The following is a 25,009-nucleotide window of genomic DNA, read 5'->3' on the forward strand; positions in this document are numbered from 1 at the left end:
GAAGGCATGGACCCCAAGTGAGATCCCCTGTTGCATACATAAGTGCTGGTTATATACAATCCCTTATCCACCCAAGTTCTGCCCTGGAACATGCCTACATGCAGCAAAGCACCTTGCAGCCAGTCCACACTCCACCAAGCCGTTTACTCCCTCCATACTCCTCTGAGGAACCCTCTTCTTCCCCAGTATTTAAGCTGTAAGGGGCTTTGGGCAGCCCCTCATTGCAGGCAGGTGTGGCATAATCACTCTGCAAGCTGGCACCCAGGCAATGGACAGACCCCTTACAGGTAGGCACAGCAGGTATTGATATCTCTGTGTAATCTTATTCACTGTGATTGATTTATTATTTCAAAAAGTACATATGGAAATGTTATTCTGCTTGGTATTCTGTACGTAATGCAGATGAACAATTAATTGCTTTAGTTCCCTCTCTAAATACAGGGAGAGTGAAAATACAGTCACAAACATGAGAATAAGTTATCTCAATAAACTGTCTGACTGCAGGACTCTTTCTGTAAGCCTAGGTGAAAAAGAAAATCTTAAGGAGGATGTGAATTAGAACAGTGCAGGGTTTTTTAGTTGCTTGCTGCTAGCACCTTCAATATGAGCAAAGAAATAGCACAGAAACTGTTGAAAATTGGGCAAGGAGGGTAGGAAAGCTGCTATCAGAGGAAAGCACGTGATGGACTTGACATCTCATCAGCATAAAGGAGGTGACAAACCCTGAAATTAAGAACAAGCAGCTGCTTTTTGGCTTCCTGATTAATGTATCCCAAAATCTTTACTGTTTTCCCCCTTATTACTACAATGCAGGGCAGTGCAAGATTCCCAGCAGTGTGTGCAGGGAGGCAAGGCATGGAGAGGCCAGGAGTGCTCAAGAAGTCTGTTAGTGAACTGAGGCCAGGTCTGTCAATACACAGGACAACAACCAAACCCCTAGACTCATTTCATTCTCTTTCAGTTCCAAAATACCAAGCCTGAGAGTGTGTGCAAAGGATAACAGAGCTAGGGGGTAGTGATGGACTCACAGCATTAGAAATTCATGATGTCTAGCATTTCTATTACTATTCTGTGTCAAAACCACATCACTAATCACAGCCCTTATTCCTGCTGTGTCATGAGCTGTATAAACTCAGAAGAAGAAACTGTGTAAGCTGTATAAGCCCTTCCCCAAGCAACTTAACACACAAGCCATAGCAGGTGGGTGCAGAAGGATGGAGATGAGGAAATAATATCCATGGCTTGGTCAAATTCACATACCACTAGCCTAAATGTCATTACCCAGTTGTAAACTAGGAGAGATAGAAAATAACAGCAAGGTAGCTCTATGACTATTTTAAAGATACGTCCTACCAAGGGCAAGACATTTGGGGGAAGCTATAAAGCTGCCTTCAAGCTCAGCATGGCCCGATAATGTGCACTTGCAGCCCAAAAAGCCAACCAGATCCTGGGCTGCATCAAAAAAGCCGTGGCCAGCAGGTCAAGGGAGATGATTCTCCCCTTCTACTCTCATGAGACCCCACCTGCAGTATTGCATTCAGCTCTGGGGCCCCTAGCAGAGAAAGGACATGGGACCTGTTGGAACAAATCCAGAGGAGGGCCACAAAGATGATCAGAGGGCTGGAGCAGCTCTCCTATGAAGACAGGCTGAGAGAGTTGGGGTTGTTCAGCCTGGAGAAGAGAAGGCTCCAGGGAGACCTTATAGCAGCCTTCCAGTACCTAAAGGGGCCTACAAGAAAGCTGGAGAGGGACTTTTTACAAGGGCATGTGGGGATAGGAGAAGGGAGAACAGTCTTAAACTAAAGGAGGTTAGATTTACATTAGATATTAGGTAGAAATTCTTTACTGTGAGGGTGCTGAGACACTGGAACAGGTTGCCCAGAGAATTTGTGGATGTCCCATCTCTGGAGGTATTCAAGGCCAGGTTGGATGGGGCTTTGAGCAACCTGGTCTAGTGGCAGGTGTCCCTGCGCATGGCAGGGGGGTGGAACTAAATGATCTTTAAGGTCCCTTCCAACCCAAACCATTCTTTGATTCTATCATTCTATGAACCTAAAAACCAGGCAACAGAAGCAGCACTAACCTCATGGACAGGAAGAAAGCAGAAGCTTCCTGACAGTACTGAGAACAGCCCTACAGATTTTGAAAGCAAAACCAAGGCTCATCCACAAGCATGCTGAGAAGGCACTAGGGACCATAAAGCTAGTAACCTAATTGCTCCTGTGTCTTGTTGGTCCCATGGGCATAATGGTATTTTCCTTAGAGGGATGTTGTGAATGGGAAGCCCAGACACTAACAACTGAGTAACCAGAAGAAGGTGGGGTGGCCAGAGAAACCAGTGCTGCGCTTTTCACTCACTGGCTTCCAGGAGAAAAGAGCTCTGCTTAGGAAATCTCCACGTTTTTCATCATTTCACCTGGAGATCTGGTATCCCATGCATATTAAATCAGGTAGGCTCTTTGGAGGCCAGCACTTCACAGGTGGTGGCCCTACAGATCACAAAAGTGAATCTCAGCTGGAGAAACACAACACCACTTAGAAGGAAAAATGCAAATACTGGAGGGGGGAAAGGGGGGGAAGGCATTTGAGCTGACAGTAGGTGTGAGAATGGCTGGAAGGTTACAGTGCAGCTGTAAATGGCTCTGTAACTACAGAGCAGTTTAGTTTTACAAGCACAGTCTTCTTCTGTTACTACTCAGCATAGACTACGTGATAGAGTAAGTGTTCACTAAAGATTTGGCAGCCTGGCATCTTGCAAGAAATATGACAGGGTCACAGGCTGCTTTGCATTGTTTAATTAATTGGATTTTCTGGGCTCAGGGTTCTCCTTTCTGAGGTGTTAGGAACAGATGCACCTGAGAGGAAGCAGGCTAACAATTTAAAAATAAAGAGATCATTACTACGCCCATGGAAATCTGGATCTGTGTCTCATAAGGAAAGTTAAAAGGCATTTCACAACTTGCAAGATTCCACTCCTAACAGAAGCATATCTCAGGAGCACCACCAAACTTTGTGTTTAGAGGGTTATTTTTATTTTAATTTGTCTCCTGAGGCAACCTCATTCAAGCAGAGTTTTTAAGGACAAAGCAAAGGACTTTAAAAGCTTCTTTAAGCCCACAACTGCAATACCTGCTACTACCTAAATCTCAAGTATTTAATGGTTCCTAAAAATATATTGCCTTGTTAATGCCTGCAGCAAAGCATACAGTTTATAGTGAGAGAACAGTAATGCCCCTTTAGCCATCTGGCCAGCAAGAATACAATGGGGTGTTTGATAACAGCCATTTACATGCCTGCAGGAGATGGCTGCAATAAAAAGAACAAACAAGCACATTTACAGGGGGCTGCAGTTGGGTAGCAAGCCAGACTCGGCACCGTAAGATATTTAATGCAAATCTCCACGGCCCAATCACAGACAACTTCATTGCTTCCAAAGTCAAATGGAGCTTGATGCTTTCTGTTATGAGATGCAAACGGTTTTTCCAACCCAAAATGAAAGTGTCTGAAGAACCTTGAGGGTCCCTGCCACCATCATTTTCACTTACTAACACAATCCTTGAAAGATTTTAACTTGGAAAAAAAGCCACCGAAACCCATGGAAATAGCACCAAAACATCACATACACTTGTGCAGTTGAGCAATCTTACACTTACTTCATAGTCTTACGTATTTGATGGAAAAATTCTTACTGGCTTCAGTGAATTTTGAATAGGGGCATAATGACAACATCAAAGTGAACCTATCGTAGGGCATAGGTGTGTTGAAGGCACAGCAGATCGAGAAAGGATCTGAGCCTTCAGCATGAATTCAGAGGTGGTGTTCAGCTCAACCCTGAGGCTGGAGCGGATATTTCAGGAGGATCAGCCTTAAACTTCCTATGACTTTCTGTATTATGAATAAGTGTCACAATTCTTATCCAAGTCATATTTGAAATACTGTTTCATGAAACCGCTTTATTTCAAGACATACTGAACTGCTGTCTTTATTCTTCCATTAGCATGAAAATTGCATAGTATTGTTTCAGTCATCTGCCTGGTTTTGCACCGGTCACACAAAGAGTTGTGAAAGTGCAACCATGTTTTTCAGGCTTTTAAACATGCAAATATAAAGTGCTATTAAGGGTACATCACATTTCCTTGCTTAGTGCCTGGCTTATAAAATGTAATAGCTCTACAGTATTTCCAGCATTGAAAGTAAAGTTTTTCCCTTAAGCCCTAAAGGGAAGGAGAAATTTATGTCACATAATTTCAACCGTCTAAAAATTAGGCATCTAATCTAAGGTAGTTATCTGTCTTAGCTGATGAAAGGAATGAAACACCTTCAGCACACAGCTCATGCAGTCTTAAACCAGGATAAGAATCAGCTCCAGGGGGAAGTGCCTAAATGGAGATGTCTTCATGTGCATTAGGTTACAAAACTCTGATTTCACTCTAGAGATCTGTGGCACATTTAGTTCCCCAACCATGGGAACTTACTGGTGTTCTAGGCATTATAGGGCATCCCACACAACCTTCAGAAGGATGTAGATCTCCTCTGATTGTTTCATATTTGACAGCCCACGCATCTCCCTAGAGCACCTAAATGGCACTAGATGCCTGTGTTTAGGGAACTGAATAATACTTCTATTTCCTGGCCAGTAGAATAGCTTTTTTGATTTCATTAACTGCATTAACATGATGCCCAGTGTTTATAATGAGAATTTAGACACTTAGATTATTTGTCATCACCTATATGTGGAAACCTAAACTGCAGTTATTTAATCTGCAGAATGAATCATTCCCTATTGTGCCTAACAGACATGGGATGGGTCAGACTGTGGAACTGCATATATATTTTTACTGAGCATAATGACATCCCAGGCATACAACTTAGACTAAGCTCCTGTCCTGGTGGTTTTGGCTAGAATAGAGTTTCTTCTTGGTGGCTAGTGCAGTGCTTTGGTTTGGATTTGGGGTGGAAACAGAGTAGTCGGGGACTTTTTGGTTTCTCAGGCCTTGCTGGAAGGAGGGCTGGAGGGGCACAAGAAACTCAGAGGGGACGCAGCCACGTCAGCTGGTCTGAACTAGCCAAAGGGATATTCCATACCATGGACATCATGCTCAGTATATAAACCGGGGGGGATGGGGGGTTGGCCAGGGCCAGCTGATCATTGCTTATCGATGGCTGGGCCCTGGTCAGTGGGGGGTGAGCAGCTGTGCTGTAAATATCTTGTTTTCTTTTCTCCTTTCCCTTTGGATTTCATTCGGCTCCCCCTCTCCCTCCTTTTCATTACAACTGCTATTGTTACAATTAATATTGTTCCTTTTTAAAAAACTTATCTCAATTATTAAATTGTTCTTATCTCAACCCTCGAGTTTTACATTCTTTTCCGATTCTCCTCTCCATCCCCCTTGGTGAGGGGAAAGTGAGCAAGCAGCTGTGTGGCACATGATTACTGGCTGGGGTCACACCACAACAGCTCTTAATTTCTTAAGGGCTAAATTATAGGAGATATGGATTCCAGTATATGTGTTCATGGGTTTGATGTTCATGCTTAAGCTTCTCAAGATACTGGCTTCTTCAAATAACAGAACAAAATAGTAATGAGGACAGTCATCTAATAAACAATTCTGCTTTTCCAAAAGCAATGTTTTCTTTCTTACAGCTGTTTAGTTCTCTGTCAGCAACTTCCATCTGGTGATCTCACAGCATTTCACTTACAGGCTTTGATGAAAATCTCCTAAAATCTTTTCAATCACGCACAAAAATAGGAGAAGCTTCACCATGAGCAGAATCTACCACGGGACAGATGAGCAAGAGTTTAACATTTACATCTTCAGATGCCAGCATTGTAAATTGTAGAACAACATTAAGAATGGAACTGAATATGCAACTGAGTGTGACGCTATGGCACTAGCATAAATCAGACCATAAACACTATGAAAATATTGATGCTTGAACAAAGTGGTGTTTTTTGCTCAGCTTATGCTTTAAACAGTAAATGCAGCAGAAATTACAAGTATAGAAAACAGAATAAAAAGGTGAATTTAAGCTCTAACTTCTTTTAATGTATTTTTTTTTTTAATAGAATTTTCCTGGGACAGAACCTGGCTGCATGTAAAACAACTGGACCACCTGACCCCCGAATTAATTCCATTTAGTTCAAGTTATGGGTATTCAGGAAGAATATTTCTGAGTAAATGTGCTTGTTTTGGAACTAATGTAAGGTTAACCAAAAGAAATCACTGATTTTAAGGTCAACATAATCTTTCACTCATGGATTGAATAATCCAATACTGAATTTCAATTTTCGTATACTGAGTTTATCAGATTGATTTAGCTTTTGCCAAATAAGAGAAACATAATATTTGGCCACTAACTTCTCTGTCCCACAGATTTATTCAGCACCATTACAATATCTGGTGATCATTTGAAATCTAAACCCGTAAATGGAGCTTGTTTTTTTTCAATTTCAGGCTGCGGGTTAACACCATGGTAGTTTGTAGCTGCATTAAATAACAAATTTTATCACCTTTTCCAAATAAAAGTGTTTCTACAAATATTCTTTCTCTTTCTCTACAGTAAGGTTCAACTTAGAAACAACCAGCTACCTCGAGTTCCTAACAATTATGCTAATTTTGAACTCCTGGGGGATAATTTTCCTGTATTGGGAACTATGTTCTTTTTATTTCTGCTGCACAGAATAGTTCAGTTTGGAGATATTCTGAAGACATAAAATCCAGTTTCTCCTTTAGGATGCTATTTGGAAAGGACATCAGCTCCTGAAAGTTTATGTTTTTAGAGAGTCTTCCAGGCTGTTCTATTCTAGTTCTTATATCACACCTATCATTATACCTCAGGTTATCACCTGCATCACTGTAATATGTCTATATGTCATAAAACACAAACTGATTTCTGGGAGCGATGGATACCACTATTTATTGTCCATTTGTGAGATGCCTCTTCTTGAGTTTTATGGATAAAGGAATGCTTCTGGTCAAAAATACTATCTGTCAATAAGTGCAGTTTTAGCATATCAGAATTGTAAGGAATCATAAATTCATGTGAGGAGTTTAGCAGTAGTGTAATTTACGGAAGCAGTAATAAATGGAAAATGACAAAAAATAAAAATTTCAATTTTTGTCTGGAAACACAATTTACTCAACTTTCCCAGGACTTAAGACAGCACTAAATGGGGTAAGAACAACAACAAAAAAAGCCAATAGATCCAGATGTTCCAGGTAACACTATTTTTTTAATCGTTCTCACTGAAAAAAAAAAAAAATGTCCAAACAATCGCCACCTGCTCTGCCCTCCACCCTGTTACAGTGACCACCTTAAGAAATCTCAGGATTAAGAGGACCCAGCCAGGGTGGACATGATCTGTTGTTGGCATCAATGGGTTTTTTTCTAGAGTATTTTTATGTTCTCTGGAATATATACTATATTTTTAGATATTCCAGATCTTTCTGAAAAAAAACCCACAAAACCTCTTTAACCACATGTGTGGCTTGACTGAACACCAGATTTATCAGAGATTTCTTTTAAGGCAGTTAGATAGATAAGAACAGTACCACTGTGTGGAGATGCCTAAATAAAGCAATTTGAGATCCAAATGTCTGACAGCTTAAATTTGAGAAAAATCAATCCTTTGGACATAATTTGCTCTTCCTTTGGTTATTGTCTTATATCATATCTCCATTAAGTACTTCTTAACTGCTTAATTATTTCACTAATATGCCCAGCTCCAGTAATTAGCAACATGTGTGGTCAGTTCATGTTCCCTAGTTTGCAAATCTCTTCAAACATAGGTGTCTCATCAGTGCTTCAAGGGACTGAGAGCATATAGCTCATTAGTCTGATAATTATCATCTTGTAAGTGATGTTCTGCAGCTCCTTGTTATTCTAGAACTATAGCTAATATAACTAGACCTCATATTTCCCAAGCATTCACAGAAGTTCTTTGACCTGTGTCAAATAGAATGAGTGCAACTGGATGTTACTGAGCACATACAAATTCATTGCACATCACAGGCATGCCCTTTTATCTGAAATGAAAGGAATTTTTGGTGCAGATCACAGCATCTTCATTTGCTCCCCAACAATACTGTGAAGCTAGACTGTTCAAAAGATGCAGCACAACAGGAACTACTCAACAGGTAGGAAATACTCAACTTTGAAGAAATCAACAGCTATGCATTGTATGTATTTCCATGAAATGGCAAACTGAACGCTTAGTCAAGTAACAAGTGTACTAGAGCCAGGAACAAACTCCATGGGAGAGGAGGAGACACCTACCTTCAGGTACCTAAATGAAGGTACCTGTATGGTTGTGATTCAGTTACCTAAAGGCAGACATCTAGTGTCATTTGAAGTGTAATAAGGTAGTCAAAACATCTGTAATCATGCTGGCAGGCATCTCACAGGACACACAGGAGATACAAAGCCTCCTGAAGCATCCAGAGACCAGAAAGGGAATAGGAAGGCAACCCAAATGGCACCAGATGCCCATATGAGTAACTGAGTCCTACACTTGCCATCTTAACTCTACAGTCAGTGAAGATCTGAAGCTGACCCAGTTGCCCATACATAAGGGACTAGACATCTATATTGGGTTGGCAGTTAAAACACTGGACAAGAGGAAAATCATAATATTCTAGAGAATACTTTGCAATAGCCCAAACAGCACTAAGCACTTATGTTTAAATAATTTAATCCAGCTCCTGACTTTTGATATTTTGTTGCACAGAAGGTATAAAGTTTTCCATTTCCTCAGAGTAAATCACTGCTAAAACCACAACAAACATTTCTTAAGCAAATCTGAACAGCACCAGGCGCAGAAGTTAGCAGTGGATCCAGATAAAGTACACATTTGAAATGTGGCTGGAAAAAGAGCATTTGCCAAACTGGCATTTGTACACACGAACACACCATTCTGATCCATTCCCAGGTATGTCAGCTACACCAAGACACAGAAAAAAACAAGGACTCCTTTTCAAAAGAAATCCACAGCAAGTCATAGATGGCTGTGACCTCAGAGAACCAGCTAAGCAGCGGAGGCAGCAATCTCTGTATCCAAGGCATTTTGTAATGAGATTTTTAGAGAGATGCATTTTTAGATGCTCAAGCTGAAATTAACATAGACATGTCCTCAAAAAAAGAAAAAGAAAAAGAAAAACAAAAAACAACAAAAAAAAACCAGCCACTGGGCTGGACCGCTGCCAAGAGCTGCTCTAAAACTGACTATAACTGTTTCATTTACTCTCATAATAAATAGGATGGTTTAATGGAAACACTGTACACAAAACTGTACTGCTCAGGTAATTACCTTGATTGAAACAAGTGTTTTACACTGAAAGCAAAATTCCTCTGGAGCTAAACCAAACCACAAGAAGAACGAGACCTCTGTGGAGACACAGGCATATAAACAAGTATGTGTGCTAATTATTTTCCAGTGGTTCTCTTAATGAGTCACTTGCTAGAGTCCACTGGTCACATGATTACTTTAATGATGATTCATAGAAATTGTGTGTACATTGCAAACACCGTGCTGCACCAGTTGCTGTGGAAGGAAAATGTGTGTGGTTTGTTCCATAAATAGCAGAGTAAATAATTGCATGACAGCTTGTTCCTCCTTCAGAGGGTCTCCCAGTGTTGGAAATGGTCTGCAGGGAGCTTTCCACTTTCAACATTTCCACCCCCAGCTTTTTCCTGAGCTTATGGATTAAATCCTTAAGTACCTATCTTCACTGACAAAGCTAACTTTTTAGCTTCCCTCCCCTGCCACCCCCACCCCCCACCGCCCCCCCACCCCCCCACCCCCCCACACACACACACACTGGAGACTTGGAACTTGATTCTGGTCTCTATTACCTTGGTGCATACCAACAAACCTGGAGTAAATCTATTTATTTCAGGGCAACAATATTACTATAATACTCAGCTTCAGAAAACAGCAGACAAGAGCAAACACTTCTCTCTCCATATAGGGCAGTGAGAAACAAGTTGATATTTATGACAGGTAAAAAATATACACTTTTAGCATCATGTAGGGCTGCAGTCATTTTAACATTAAGATGAAATTCTTGCTGAAACGCCTTCTTCCCCTTACCAGCAGCACTCTCTATCCCATCCTAGAATTTTCTCAGAGAAACGGGTTTGATTGGTATTAGTCTTGCCCCTCTTGAAAAGCATATGCATATTCTAGAAATCTCTGAGTGTTTTTTTGGCCTGGGCATTTTCTAAAGTCTAAATTTTGGAATGATTTTTAAACTGAAAATACTGAAATCTGATCATCATCCCTACAGCGCTGGGAAGGAAACAGCACATGGTGAAAAAGGTTTCAAAGAAATATAGGAGAAATTTGGTTCCTGTCACGCACCCCTCCTGGGCACCCTGAGACTAGCAGTGAGCAAGGAAATAGTCACATATAGAGCTGAAAAGCTGTTTTCAAGGGGAGGATGTGAAAACAAGGGTTGGAGAAAAAGCAGCTCTGTAGGGTAGTCTGATGGAAGCGGGTTTTCCCACCACCAGGGATTGATAAGCCTGCCAGGGAAGGTAGCTCTGCTTATAGTTCATTTCACTGAGGCTTTTAAGCATCTGCTTTCTCTGAAGGGTCTTTATGCTAAATAAATGATACTTCTCCATACGGCAGCTATTTTGTCAGAGATTACAATGCTCATTGCCCAAAAAAAGAAGCAGAACAGCAAGGCAGAAAGCTAAATCAGTCTTGCTGCAGCTATCATGGGTGATGGGGAACTGCAGAGGGGAAGACCTTCCCAGAGGGGAAGATACAGGTGATGCCATTTTCCTCTGCGTGATGGTTTGGAGCCCAGAACCAGTGAACAGGACAAGAAGGAGTGAAAACGCTTTCCCAGGAAAGAAAGGTTATGGCAGTTTAGACCCCTGAGCTATACAACCTTCAACAGGTTGTTAAATCTTTCTGTCACCCATCTTCACAGGCCATCAGTCATCCTACAGTAAGAAGAGCGCAGCTGAGCTTGCCTCATGTCTGCCCAATGCCTAGCTCCTCAGGAAGGACAGTCCTATCGTGAGAAGTTTACAGCCTGAACAGGCAGGGCAGAAAGCAAAGACAGGTAGGAAAAAAATATCTGTTGGTATCCCTGTCTTACAGGATGATGATTGTCCTGGGTTTCAGCTGGGATATTAATTTTCTTCTTAGTAGCTAGTGCAGTGCTGCATTTTGGATTTGGGCAATGTTGATAATTTACTGATATTTTTAATTGCTGCTAGTAATGTTTATACTAAGTCAAGGACTTTCTCAGGCCTTGCCAGCAAGAAGGCTGGAGAAGCACAAGAAATTGGGAGGGGACACAGCCAGGACAGCTGACCTGAACTAACCAAAGGGATATTCCATACCATGGGACACCATGCTCGGTCCATAAACTTGGCGGGGGGGGGGGGGGGGGGGGGGGGGGGCAGGCATTGGCTGGGTCCTGCTGATCCTTGCTCAGGTACTGGCTGGGCATCAGTCTGCAGGCGCTGAGCAGTTATACTGTGCATCACTTGTTTCTTTTCTCCTTTCCCTTTGGATTTCATTCCTCCACCCTTCTCCCTCCTTTTCATTATAACTGTTATTGTTATTATTATTGTTAATCTTTCATTTTTATTTTATTTCAATTATTAAATTGTCCTTATCTCAACCCTCGAGTTTTACATTCCTTTCCGATTCTCCTCCCCATCCCCCTGGGTGAGGGGGGAGTGAACAAGTGGCTGTGTGGCATTTTTAATTACCAGCCAGGATTAAACCACGACATGATGAAAAGGAGCAAATACAGTAGGATTCTGCATTGCTTTACCAAACAGCGATGATTAAACCGTTGGACATCACATGTTTTGGGGTTGTTACTGGAGCATACATGAAAATTCAGCAGAAGTCCTCTACCAGGATTTGCACTGATCTTGGCAGTGAGCTCTGCACTTTTGCAGAGGTAGGACATAAGCACCTTTCAGGTCTGCCACTGGTTTTGCATCCTAACACTGAGGACAAGATGGGAGAAATTGGCTATTCCAGAATTTGGGAAAGAGACTACAGTGCAGCAATGACGATGAAAGTAACGAGTCATCTGCTGCTATGGCTTGAGCTGCAAAAATGTTTTCACAGCTCTGAAGGCATGGAGGGGGAGGCAGAGCCCCAGTAAGAAACCAAAACCGCCACCCTGAGAGCATAAACAGATGAGAAGCGAGGCCAAACATGCTCCAGATGTGCCAATGCTTCATTTGGCATCACCTGAAGTATCACTACAAGGAATCAGAAAACATTTGAAAATGATGGCTGCAATCCAGAAAGGAAAAACCAGCAGTTTACCAGCCTGATCCAGCACACAGGCATCCCACCAGCTAAGTCAACAAGAGCCATCACAAAAACAAACCTCATTCTGATGATGGTTGTTTCTGCACGGCACATGGTTGAGACCCACAGCCTCCCGGTGAGTGGAAGGAGCCAAAATGAAGTTCCAACTAGTAATTGAAATAGACAGGGAGGCTCAAACCCCTGCTCTCCACAGCTTGCCTCTGAGCTCTTGAGCAGCCTGTCCAGAGCCCAACAGACCCAAGGAAAAGCAGAGAGCAGCAGCCACAAGAAGGTGAAGACAGCTACCACAAAACAGCTGTTGAGTTCAGCATCTCCACAGGTTTTTAGACAGCAGCAGCTGCTCATAAATGTGAAAGCAGGTTCTTCTTCAACACTGGGCCACAGGAGACATTCCCTGAAAAAGAAGAGTGAAGAAGAGGTACTTGGCCAGGGAAGAATTTAGCTTTGTAGCAAACACAGCTTGTTTTATTGGTGGGTTTTGGATTTTATTTATTATTTTTTTAACTCTGCTGCTGATCAGAGTGGTACAAGGTATGCGATCTCTGGAAATAATAGCAGAATAATAATATACCCCTACTAGTCTGAGCACTTTTTGCCCATCCATGCATGTGAAGTTCTCACAGACCTCAAGGACCCCTGGGTTTTGAATACTGAGAGGAGACGAAATCAGTATTTCAGTGGTTTAACTTTGCAGGGCCCTTTCAGCTTCAGGTCAGAAGACCTCCTCCACAGTACACAGGATGAGTTATGCACATCAACGTAGCCTCAAACATAAGCCATTACAGCAAACCTGACACCTCATTCTTCTCAAACAGTTTTCAGAGTTTGCATTCATTTGCCTTCTGATGTCAGGTTGCTTATTTCAGGTCAGTCCTTTTGCACCTCAAATATACTAGCGTGAAAACACCTCCGAGGCACTTGCAAATGTTTTGTCCCATTTATGAGGTCTTGACCTGTCATGGAAGGTAGGAAGCATGGTTTAAAAGACAATGAAAAAGGGTTTGAACCTGTCTCCAACATCTCATGCAAATACTCTAATCATTGCCTTAAGTTAGAAAAGAATTATTAAAACTGTGTGGTCACCAAGCCTTGCTTAGGTATGTTCTGAGATCAATGACCACGGACAGGATAGCTGGAAGAATCCATAGTTTCCTAATCTTAATGAATTGATTAGATGTGCAGTAGAGGCTGTCCACATGCCCACTGGCAGAAATTAAACAGGTCAGACAAACTATTGGCAAAAACTAGGAAGGCTTGATAATTTAAAGTCCCCAAAGTTAAGCAGAAATTCTGTAGGGTTTTCAGGACCTAGTACTTTGACTTGTGTGCTAAAAGTAGGTGAAATTAATTGTCTTCTTGAGGTGTCTTTATTTCCACCAAATCTACAGGGACATCAGACAGCTGACTTAGAAAAGACTCTTAGCTTTTAGGCAGCTAAAATTAGATGGCGAAATCCCCTAACATACTCCCCAGCCATTTTATATATCTAGTCCTACTGACAGCTGGTTCTGTTCTAAAGCACCACAGAAAAATGATACTACAGATCCTTGAAGAAGATAATATCCCAGATAGTGATGGAAAGGAATGCCATCTGTAACTCTGAATCTCAATTTTGTTCTCATTAGATCTTCATTATATCAGCCATCATTGTTGTGCAGAGACCTGAATCTATCCCCTCTATATTCACCTGCAAGCTATTTCCTTTAATTGCTGTGCACACAGAAAATCAAATGTATTCTAACAACCCTGATTCATTGGCTCAGCTGTTAAATGCAATTTCTGCATCTCTCTATACAGTTTATTTCCCATCCCTGCACCATCTGAATGCTTCCCAAACTTTACTGAAGTTATCTTCACAAATATTTCCCTAGTTCCATAGGGCAGACGTGGAAGAATAACCAAAACCTAATCCCTGTAGCATTCTCTCCAAATGTTTTACTTCCACTGAAAACACAAGTTTACAGACCAAAATCCTAGGGATATAAAAAACAGCATGGACAACCATCTGTCATACCGAGAGATGAACTCTTGGCATGGAAATGTCTCACAGGGGAGCTCTGAAGTCAAGTAAATGCACTAGGAAGTTAGTCTGAATTGGACTCTGCCTAACTTAGTTACTTATGTGACTGCTCTTTTCTAACAAGATCAAACCGGTTGCTTCATTAGAGGAGTGAAAAGAATGTAATGAATCCCTAAGTGTGCTGCTGGTGAAGAAAAAATATATAAAAAGTCCAAATCAAAGATTGTTATGTCAGTCACTGCTGATTATATGTTGATTTGCTGGCATGTAGGAGAGCCTTTCGCTAGGACCAGGCAATGAGTTGAATGAACTGGATATACCTGAAATAAAAGTGGTGTGTTCATTACACCTGTTCGCCCCGACTGTGAATGCTGAACTGACTGAAGTGTTGGTGGGGAAGCCATGATAATTACCATTTGGAACTAGATGATCTTTCAGATCCTTTCTAACCGAATCCGTTCTATGATTCTTTGATTCTATGACATACACACATACGTAGGTAGGCACATCCCCACTTGGTGTCATTGCTAATGAACATTCTTTCTCCTGTGTTTTCACCAAGTCAGTGGGTTGTGTTCATCCTCCCTTCTTCTTCCTAAAAGGACCCCCTGGGAGGAAGGATCTTGTACATGTACTCCCTGTCTAATCCATGATATGGTTACTACAATGGCTGTTGTATGGCAAAGAACAGCCATAGTTGCCTTTCCACAATCAAAAGAAACACAAGGCAGCATAACTGTGCACATGTAGCAAGAGACTTTATGTTTCACAGTATGGCAATAATGTCTTGTCCTTATGTAGGACTATTTGTCAGCTGAATTTGAAAATCCCCTGGGCAGCTCTGGGCCCATTACATTATTTTTTCTGCCTTCAGAGATCAATTGATGTGACTTTACACAGGAAACATCTTCCATGTTTGTCATATTCCCTGTTCTCAACACATCCTGCTTTTAGGTTGCCTTAATCATCAACTGCAGTAATGCAGCATTGCATTCCCATATTAAATTGGAGAGATTCAGTGTCACAGGTTCCCAGAATTCAACATCCTGTCATCAGTTTTTTTCCCCTTCTTCCCACAAAATCACAAGCTTGCCTAAATATTACGAGACTTAAAATGAACAGTAAACATACTGGGGGATGGGGTGGGTGGGTGTGTGTTCTTATTTGTCATCTCATGTCTAAAATTTTTATAGGTTTACGGTTTGAGCCACTTGGGAGCAACTCTCTAAACCAGAAGTTTCATGGTGTGATGTGTGAGGAGAGGAACCAGCAAAGCATTGTATATGCAGGTCCTGTTATGTGCTGCAGGGTCTGGGCTCCCCTTACAGACTCCACTTTAGGAGGGACAGTCATTGAATCTCTCTTCTCAGTCTAACAGCTGAAAAACCTCTCTAATCTTCAACCTACTTTAATGAAACTTACAGGACATTAATATCTTTGCGGCCTCTGTCATTCTGTCAACTGTGGTAAACCTATCTAATAGACAGAAGTTACCTGGGTGAACAGACAGCTATATAAGCACACAGAGGAAACATTATCACAAAATCTTTTATTTCTGGGGTTTGACATCTAAAATGAATTTCTCATAACTACAGAATTTAATGATTCTGGGAGTCTGAATAAAGTGACATCAAGTTTCATTGCTAGTTTTTATTCCCCAGTCTTCATGCACCCCTGGGGTTAAAATGTGGAAGTGCATCTCTACGAAATTCAGAAGTATCTGTAAGTGTACAGCTATATAATTTTAAAAAGATATATCTCGTATGAGTTAAAGATCTGATAACAGTTTAAAACAATGCAGCTCTTTGATTTGATGTGCAGAGAATTCAGGATGACAAGGAGAGGAAGCTGCAGGTACCTGTAACATACTAACACATGGCTTAAAATAGCCTATTCAAATCAGGTAAGGTGCAGTGCAGAGCAAACTTCCTTAAGTTCCTCCCATCTGACCAGCAAATGCATGGTACAAATACACCAGACGGTGGAGTAACTCTGTAGAAAACAAAATTATTGAACTTGCACCTCAGCTGGAGCAAACCAGACATGATTAGAAGCAAGCAGGACTATTTTAAAGATGAAGAAGATGTAGTTTAGCTTGGAAGAGTGATCAGATTTGGCTGTAGAAGGTGCTGCAATGTCTATTCATCCATATTTTGGCACAGAAATATTCCTAGTCAAAACCAACTGGTTTTTCCTAGTTTGGGATATGTAGGTGACAGGGAGTTCTTCTGTTCATCTTTGCTTATAATAAATCTGAGAAAGTAAAAGGAAATCTGGTATAAGCATAGGACAAATAAAAAGAAGTAATAGGAAACAAAATCCCACTCAGACAATGAGCCAATTGCTGCAATGGAACAGACTGTCACAAGGCACCACTAAAGTAAGAGCTAGTCAGATGTAACACCAAGTGAAATTAATTTTTTATGGGTAAGGAAAATAGCCAAAGTTTTGAGATGAAAAGCAAAAAGCTAAACAAGAACTTTAGTCCAAGTAAAAGCCTTCAAGCTTCAAGTTTTAAACTAGCCTCTAACTACTCAGAAAATAAACTATGCCTGGCCATATAAATCTTATTGTAAACTTCAACACGGTTTTGTATACTTCCTTAAACTTGACTTAAACCTGCTGTACACAGAACGGTGCTCTAGGTAGATCCTGAGTCTGATCCAGACTGACAACTACAAAATCATCCTCCTCATCAGAGAAATCTAGTATCTGCTAACTCACTCAAAATCCCAAATCAGAGAACTGTGAAACAAAAGCCTGTATCTCCCCATGACCCACATATAGGTTTTTCATCTAGAGTCTCATACATCTTTTTTTCTCTGAAATATCTGAAGAGAAGTTTTCAACATTAATTAAAGCCTTTTTTCTTTTTCTGCTGCATAGCATGATCAGTTCCAAATAATTTGCCTTACCACAATGCTGTCAGCAAAAAGCAAAAAGAAAAGGATTTCCTTATAGAAAATGTCACAGTACTTCTACAACCCTCAGAGGAATGAGATCAATTCAGATACAAGTCTTGGCAGGGAAGAGGGGACAGCCACCTCTGCTGTCCACAATGTTCATGCAACCTGCAAGTGCCACTCTCTCTTATCTCTGTGGGCGACAGATGAAGTCAAACACACTCAAAAGGCTCTTCAATGATGTGCACAGTCATGTGGGATGAATTCTACCATGAACAGTTCAGTTACTTTGGCTGGTAAATTGTCATTTTCCATATAGCAAAAAGAAAGTGGAACACCATAGAAACAAATGAGCTGCACTCCAGCATAAAATATTCTCTAATAAAAAATTATCCCCTTATTAAATCAAGCGTGTTCCCCTAAAAACTATAAGTCATTTATTGGTCTATTTACAGTCTCTGCCTACAATGTAAATACCTGCAGATAACATAATTCTCATGTCTCTTCAGATAGAAGCGTTTATTCTTGAGTTTTCCCTCAAAAAATCAGATTAAAAAATCCTTTTCTCACACCACTTGTTAAACAATGACATCTTATCACCAATATCTCATTCCCATTTAACTTGATTTATGCCTGAATAAGCACATAGTGAAATAAAGCCTCTTTTTAACACTTTCACCACTGCCTCACATCTTTTATTTGTGACTGAGTTTGCTCAACAGGAGCTCTCACCAAGTTTTTAGTACTATTTGTGCCTCTGGGTTTGGTCTCAATGATTTCTAAAATTAACCATTTATTTTTGATCCATTTTCCCTGCTTAGTAAGCAAAGCAGTGTCCTCACCTTCCTCACTCTTTACCTTCCTACATTTTATTCATGGTATTTTTTCAGTAAAGGTCCTGCATCCCAGCTGGTCTTTATTTACTGGCAGCAACAGGAACATTGCGTCTGCTAGCTGTTCACACTGTTAAAATTAGCTCTATGCAAGGTCCAGATCCTGTCCTTAGGCAGGCTGTTTTCTTGAGATTTCCCACCAAGCCTAGGTACTTAAATCTGAAAATACCCTTGTCTCCAAACAATGGCTGAACCTAAAATTTTGTTCAACAGGAAAGCAGCAAATAGCATATCTGGTTGTGGGGAAACACTGCAACATAAGTAGGGGGGACTCATTCCAGTTAGGACCCTGCTATTGTTTCTCGGTATAATAGGCAGGATGGTGGCACAGGTGGTGGTCTGGAAGAGGCAGCTCAGGAAGCACTGTGCCGTGATGCCTGGCACCTCTGTGGGGGCCATGCTCACTGGGCATGGCAAGCAGACAGCAGATCGGTTTTTTTCCAGCAGAGCTGAAGAAAACAATCAGTGTCTACTTCTGGCTGGATGATAAGCTAGTTTCCGGACAGAAGACACAGAAATTGCTTTTGCAAGCAAGAGTTTTGAGGGTGGATTTTTATTAGGAGTGCCTTCATTGAATGCTAGAGGATGAACTCATTTGGTTAAATGTGTGCATCTGTAGTGTAGAGTTTCTGTCTCAGAAATTTACGGCAGGCTCTTGTTAGTACAGCTTTCTCACTGTTTGTCTTCTCCTGATTTAGCTGCCTTCATTTGGTCAGGTGAGTCATTCTGTACACCCCACTGATTGCGTGGACCAGACCTTCACTGTCTGTGAATGAGTTTGGACAGCTCAGAGTCCAGAGTGTGATAGATGCTTGAGGTACAGCCTCATTGCCTAAACACTGGCCCCTGGGACCATCTGAGACAGCCTTAGGTGCCCAGTGCATACGTAAGGATCCAGCACGTATGACGTGGTACTTGCGGAAGACCTGCATCTTGATGTCTTAGCTGATAGAGAACCTGCTGGGTTACTACACAGCATCTCCAAGGGCAATGACATCTATATGTAGGCAACAGAATTACACCCCAGAGGCCAAGAACATGAAATCATCCTTGCTAACTAGGCACATGCAAATATATCCACTTGCTGTCGTTAATTATCTGATCACAGAACACACCTAGACATGACTTCAGCAGAACACATTTGGGCAGTGGGAGGAGCACCGCTTCCTGTGGTCCTGAAGCCTTTTAATGTCATCTCTGCTAGCCTACCATTTTCTAGGATACAGTCCTGGCTTTAGATGCTGAGCACAGAAGCAGAACAGGACACCCCCCCAAGCCCTGTAAAGGCTTAAATTCTCACTAGATGCATGACGTTTTTACAAGAAAGCTGCTCATAAAGCCAAACCATGAGTTGGTTCTATGTTTATCAGCTTTCATTCCCTCTTTCTTTTTAAACAGCTTCAGGCTGATTTATCAGCACCTCTGTCAGCCTTTTGTTGAGTTGCCCTCTACTCCTCCGCTGGCTATAGAGGAAAACTCTACAGAGGTTAAAGCTGACCTTTGTCAATTAAAACTGTCTATAAAACCAGAAAGCTGCCAGACAGATAAGCTAGTATTTTTAATTAATCTCTGGCCGCTTCAATGAACTACTCCAAGTATAGAAGAGTACTGCCTATATGCATAGGGAGTTGCATCACTGGCAGTGTTCTGTATGGAGGTACAGATACTGGTTATGACTCGATTCCTTGCATCCTTGCATTGTTCCTTCTGATTAGCCTCAGTATAATAAATTCAGAACCATTGAAAGCAAGTAACTGCATCCACAAAGCCTTGGGTTCATACTGTCTTTAGGCTGATTTGATATTCATGAGAGTGGTGCCAGGCTGGTTTATACTCCTCCGAATCACTTGAACTCGATTTACAGAGTGCGGATGTGTGAGGGAAAAGATTAGTTCAATCTTACACCACTTAGTAGCAGAAAAGATCTGAGGGAGCAGATTGTTGGTACATAATTTGTCTTAGTTTTGAAATACCTATGTGTAAGGTCTCCTCCAAGGAGGTGCCAGAAGGTGAGCAAAAGGATAGGGAGGAACACAGAAGTCAGAGGGGAATGGGGTGTGCCGGGATGCCCGTTGCAGGAGGCAGTAGTCCTCCAGTGATATAGAATATGCATCCAATGGAAATGCATTTAATAAAAACTGGTCTGTTCTTGACCTCTGATGCAAAGGGGAAATTTTAACAGAAACCACCAATTCTTCACAGGCCTTAAACTTACAGCCAGAAGCATTGAAATACAAAGAAAGTTTAGGAGACTTCCTTGGCATAGGGATTTAATTTTCAACCTTTCACAGTCTCAGGAGACGTATCAGGGCATTAGTAACAACCAGCATCAAGCACCTTTCCTAGTACTAATTAACAGTGTGATTCCCATGCTATGTATATGTAAGATAAAAATGCGTAAGGTGAGTCTTCATGTACTACAACAGCTAAATGGCTTAACAAGAAATATTCAGGATCAAAAAGAAACTTTCCTCCTAGGAATGACATGGAAAATGGTCAGTGAGATTACGAGCCACCTTCACAAACACAACATCGATCAGGACAGGTCATTGATTTGATGGACTGTGACAGTCATACTCACAACTATGCAAAAACCAGTTTCTTTTCAAACTCTCCATCTTCAAGAGCTATTTAAAGCATGCAATTTAAGGAGACAGAGAGAGAAAGAGCAAAAGAAAGAGTGAAAGTAGAAGGGAAAGGAAGAAAATCCATTTGTAAATGAGTCATTCCCCAGGAATGCTTTGACAGGCTGTCAGCAAAGATCTGATAAAGACACTGAGTTAAAATACTCCACTATAGTTCCAGGTGAAGGAAGATTGACGTACTGCATGGTGTGTACATGGAAAACTCCACGCAGGAGATGTTTAATCTCTGCGGGAAGATTTCAGATAGCCCAAATGATTTGAAAGTCATTCTGCCTTTCAGCAAATAATGAATATACAGAAGCAATACGTAAAAAATAAGAAAGAAAAACCTGCTTGGAAGAATAATCTCCCCCACTAGCATGTTATGCATGGTTAATAATGAAGTGTTTCTTCCAGTACTCTTCTTCAGTTTGCATGCCTAGGTGTCATCCCCGTGTCCTGCACTCAAGAGCTGGAGCTGTTCACTGCTTCTTGCTGCTTCCAGGATTTCTCTTATCTTATCTTATCTTATTCCTTAGCACCAGGAAGATGTTAAGCCCCAGCACATGTCTCCTAATACATCTCCTCCGGTCCTTTTGTGTCATCTGAGGCAGCAGGTTTGTCCCAGGCTGCTGAGGCTATTTGTGGGAAGCTGAGTGGCCTGTGGATGTGCACACAAGCACACACACCCAAGCAAGCAGTAGTAGCTGCTGTGAGGTCCACTTTAAGTGCTGAAATCCATTGAGACTTCATGTTTCTGGGGCTAGTAGCAGCTGTCTTACTTTGTCAATCACCTGAGTGTAACCTGTCACACCTCCAGCCTGCAGAGTGGAGCTGCACAGATCTACCACTCTCATATTAAACAACAGTGCCTTAGACATCAACCATGTGACGGGAAAAGAAATACAATGACAAAAACGACAAAATAACCATTCTAAAACCAAAGTTTACTGTAAATAAGAAAAAAACTTTAGGGAAGGAATAAACTTTTTGAACCAGTCTTTATACCTGTCCATCTTACCTAAACATTAACCAGCCCTGGGTAAACACTGAAAAAAATTAGGCCAGATAATATTAAGAATTCCCTTAAACTATGTATATTGATAAATCAATTTCCCAGCATCCAAAGCTGTTTTCCACACTATAATCTACCCAATCATTACATCTTCCCATTAGAAAGAATCCAGCACTTCTCACAAAAACCTCCTGAGACAGAACCTACTTTGTCCTCTGCTTTACTCCTAATTGCTTATTCATGATTATCCCTTGACTTTTTTCTTCTCTGACTTAGGTGTTTACACTTTACAGATATTTGCACAGTGTTACTGCATGCTTTCTTAGCTGGCATTTAAACTGCATACCATTGCAGGATATCAAATCAACCTTTTCCATCTGTGCCTCCTTGTAAATACCTGTAGCAAAAGACTCTAACAAAGATAATTTTGTCAGCTGCCCAGGACTGTTGATTTTGTGCCTCGGTTTCCCTAATTTTCAGCAATATTCTGAAGGCAGAGCTATTATAGACCAAGCTGGATTCCTGTACACCTGTAAATTCACCAGGAACAGGTTGGAGCACTATCTTCTGATTGTCCAGCCTGCTTCGTTGTAGCTGTAGCTTTGCCCTGTAAAGCACTTGTGCTCTGGATTGGCAAATGTCTCCTGGCACTGTTCAGCTGATGGGTACAGGCATAATTCCTGTTTCATTCTGGTGCCCTTTGTGGCTCAAGGAACCAGCTCTGCCATATGTATATGCTATTCAGAGATATGTCTGTGCGTTACTCCATGGTGTGCTTTGACCTCTGGAACAGCTGATTCACCTACTAAGTCCTCTGAGAAGAGACTGAAGCATTGAAGCACAACTTTTTATCAAGCTCAGAGCAGCCATTTTCTTCCTAAGTCTACTTGTTTGAACCAAATATATGGAGAACAGATTCAACTTAGTTCCTTTTTTTCCTTTTCTTTTCCAGTGAAAGCATACTAAAAGTGACAAGAACAAGCTTCCTGAATGGAAGCAGCTGCTAAACTTGGGGGCTATAGGTTTCTGTACAAAATCACTCTCTCCATTAGGGAGAGAGAGAGGAGTGTACCTTTGTGCCAGAACTGCAGGACTGCACTCCTCAGCATTCCTGTATAGGTTATCTGAAGTTTTTCTATTCCAATTTCTGGTACTTTAAACCAACTGTTTTAAGGAAATGCCAGACTGCCATGGATAATAAAGATCTATCACAATATGAAAGAACCTCTATTTGCCACACCAATGGCAGTGATCTATTACAAGCCTAAGGCACATCTAACTGCCCCATGTAGCTGTCTCAGATACCCTACAGCATCTCAAGCAGCCCTGGACACCTATATTCACATATTACAACTGCTGAAGCTGAAGCTTATTGTCAACATCACAAACATAAGGCCAGGATTTGTTTTACCTCAAGGATACTAGATTATGTACAACAGCATTTAAGCAACTCACAGGAGGTGAGGTACAATGATTGATCATACCACAACTGCAACAAACTTCAGACTATCACTCACATTGTTAATGACTGTATAATACATGCTTATGCAGAACACATAACAGAAATTCATCAGGCCTCCCTTGACTCTACTGAACGGTTCAGCAACCTTGGGTTGAATTTATAATCTGTCATTGCCTTTCAAAATGCCACACACACCAGGAGGAAAGAGTCTGGGGAATTGATGTGCCTAGAGAGGAGAAAAACAAACAAACAAACAAAACAGCCAAACTTGATCACATTTCAGCCTTTGTTTTCATTGAATAATTAATTTTAATTCTCCACACTTGACTTGGTCGAACTTAACAGAAAATGGTCATAATGTGAAATGACTCTCAGGCTACTTGGAACGGCTTGACGGATACAGAAATGCCAAGTGACAAAGTAGACTAATGCCTGCTTTAGTCTGTTTTCCTTGATGGGCTCAACAAAATTAATAGTGCCAGACTGCAGTTATATATGACAGCACACAGTTTAGGATTGAAATTATAACTGGATGCATTACCCTCTTTACAAATTTCCCATATTGCTCCTTACTGTTGGCCTCGTTCCTGTATTTTCCTCTACTAAACCTTAAAAGTCCACTTTCACCCAGAAAAAAGATGCTAAATCCTATAGACAATTCTGAGCTTATGTCCAATGTTGCCTGAGCTTTTTTGAAATTGTGTTCAGAAAGAAGTGTTCACAAAGTCTTCGAGGTATTGTGCAGTAGAAATTAGGAAAGGCAGAACGCCTACGAACTAAAACTGAGCCACAACTATTTGTGGGACCTAATATGAGCCAGATGATAGGTCCCATCTCACTTCCCAGAGATGATTATGGAAATTTGTGATATTGACTAAAAATCCCCAGGCACGACAGGACACAGTTGACTCTTTAGGGTTTGTAGGAGGTCCTGCTGCTTGGTGTTCTCATTCACATACACATACTGGTTTCCACCTGCAGGAAATCAGTGTGCATAGGCCAAGGTGGGAAGAATTATGCTCTGGCCAAATCTGGCCCCCAATCTGCGCCTGTATCTCACAGACACTCAACGATGTTCATCCACTGCTCCCTCTGGGTGTATTTTCCTTCCTAGTAACAAAGCACTGCTTACATTTGTAGCAGTAAAGGATACCAGCGAGACAAATTCTGCAGATCCAATTTTGAAGTGAGGTACCTGTTCAATAAGTTAATGTTGTTACACTCATATGTGTAAGCTACAGATGTCTTTGCCTGTGCTGTCCATCATGCGCACCTGCAACAGGTTCTTATGCATTTCTGTAAAAATTCATGTAAGCCCTAAACTTCCTCTACTAGCTGCAAGGTTGCACTTTTTCAGTGCCCTCTAATTGAATTTTGGGATTCATATTCATACCTTTGAGGTATATATATATATATCAGTATAAGGACAGCTTCTATCCAAAAGAATACATGACAGGTGCCCACATGGTTTAAAAGCACCCCTGACTGGCTGCCCATTTACTTTGGGCCAGGGAGTGTTCATATATAAAAATATATACATTTTTATAGTAATACAGATTTCTCTTTCTATATGTAAATATATATTAAGAGTACGAATACGCATGAATATTTATACAAAGATACACTTTACATACATATAATTATATATGTATATATAGTGTGTAATTATATGTGTATGAATATATATAAATTGAGTATATGTATCCATATAAATCTATGTATGCAATGACTAAGACTTTCTTTAACAAGAAATAAAGGAATGAACATTAAATGAGAATG

The sequence above is a fragment of the Falco punctatus genome, assembly GCF_963210335.1.
Source record: "Falco punctatus genome assembly, chromosome: 3".
NCBI classification, from domain to species: Eukaryota; Metazoa; Chordata; class Aves; order Falconiformes; family Falconidae; genus Falco; species Falco punctatus.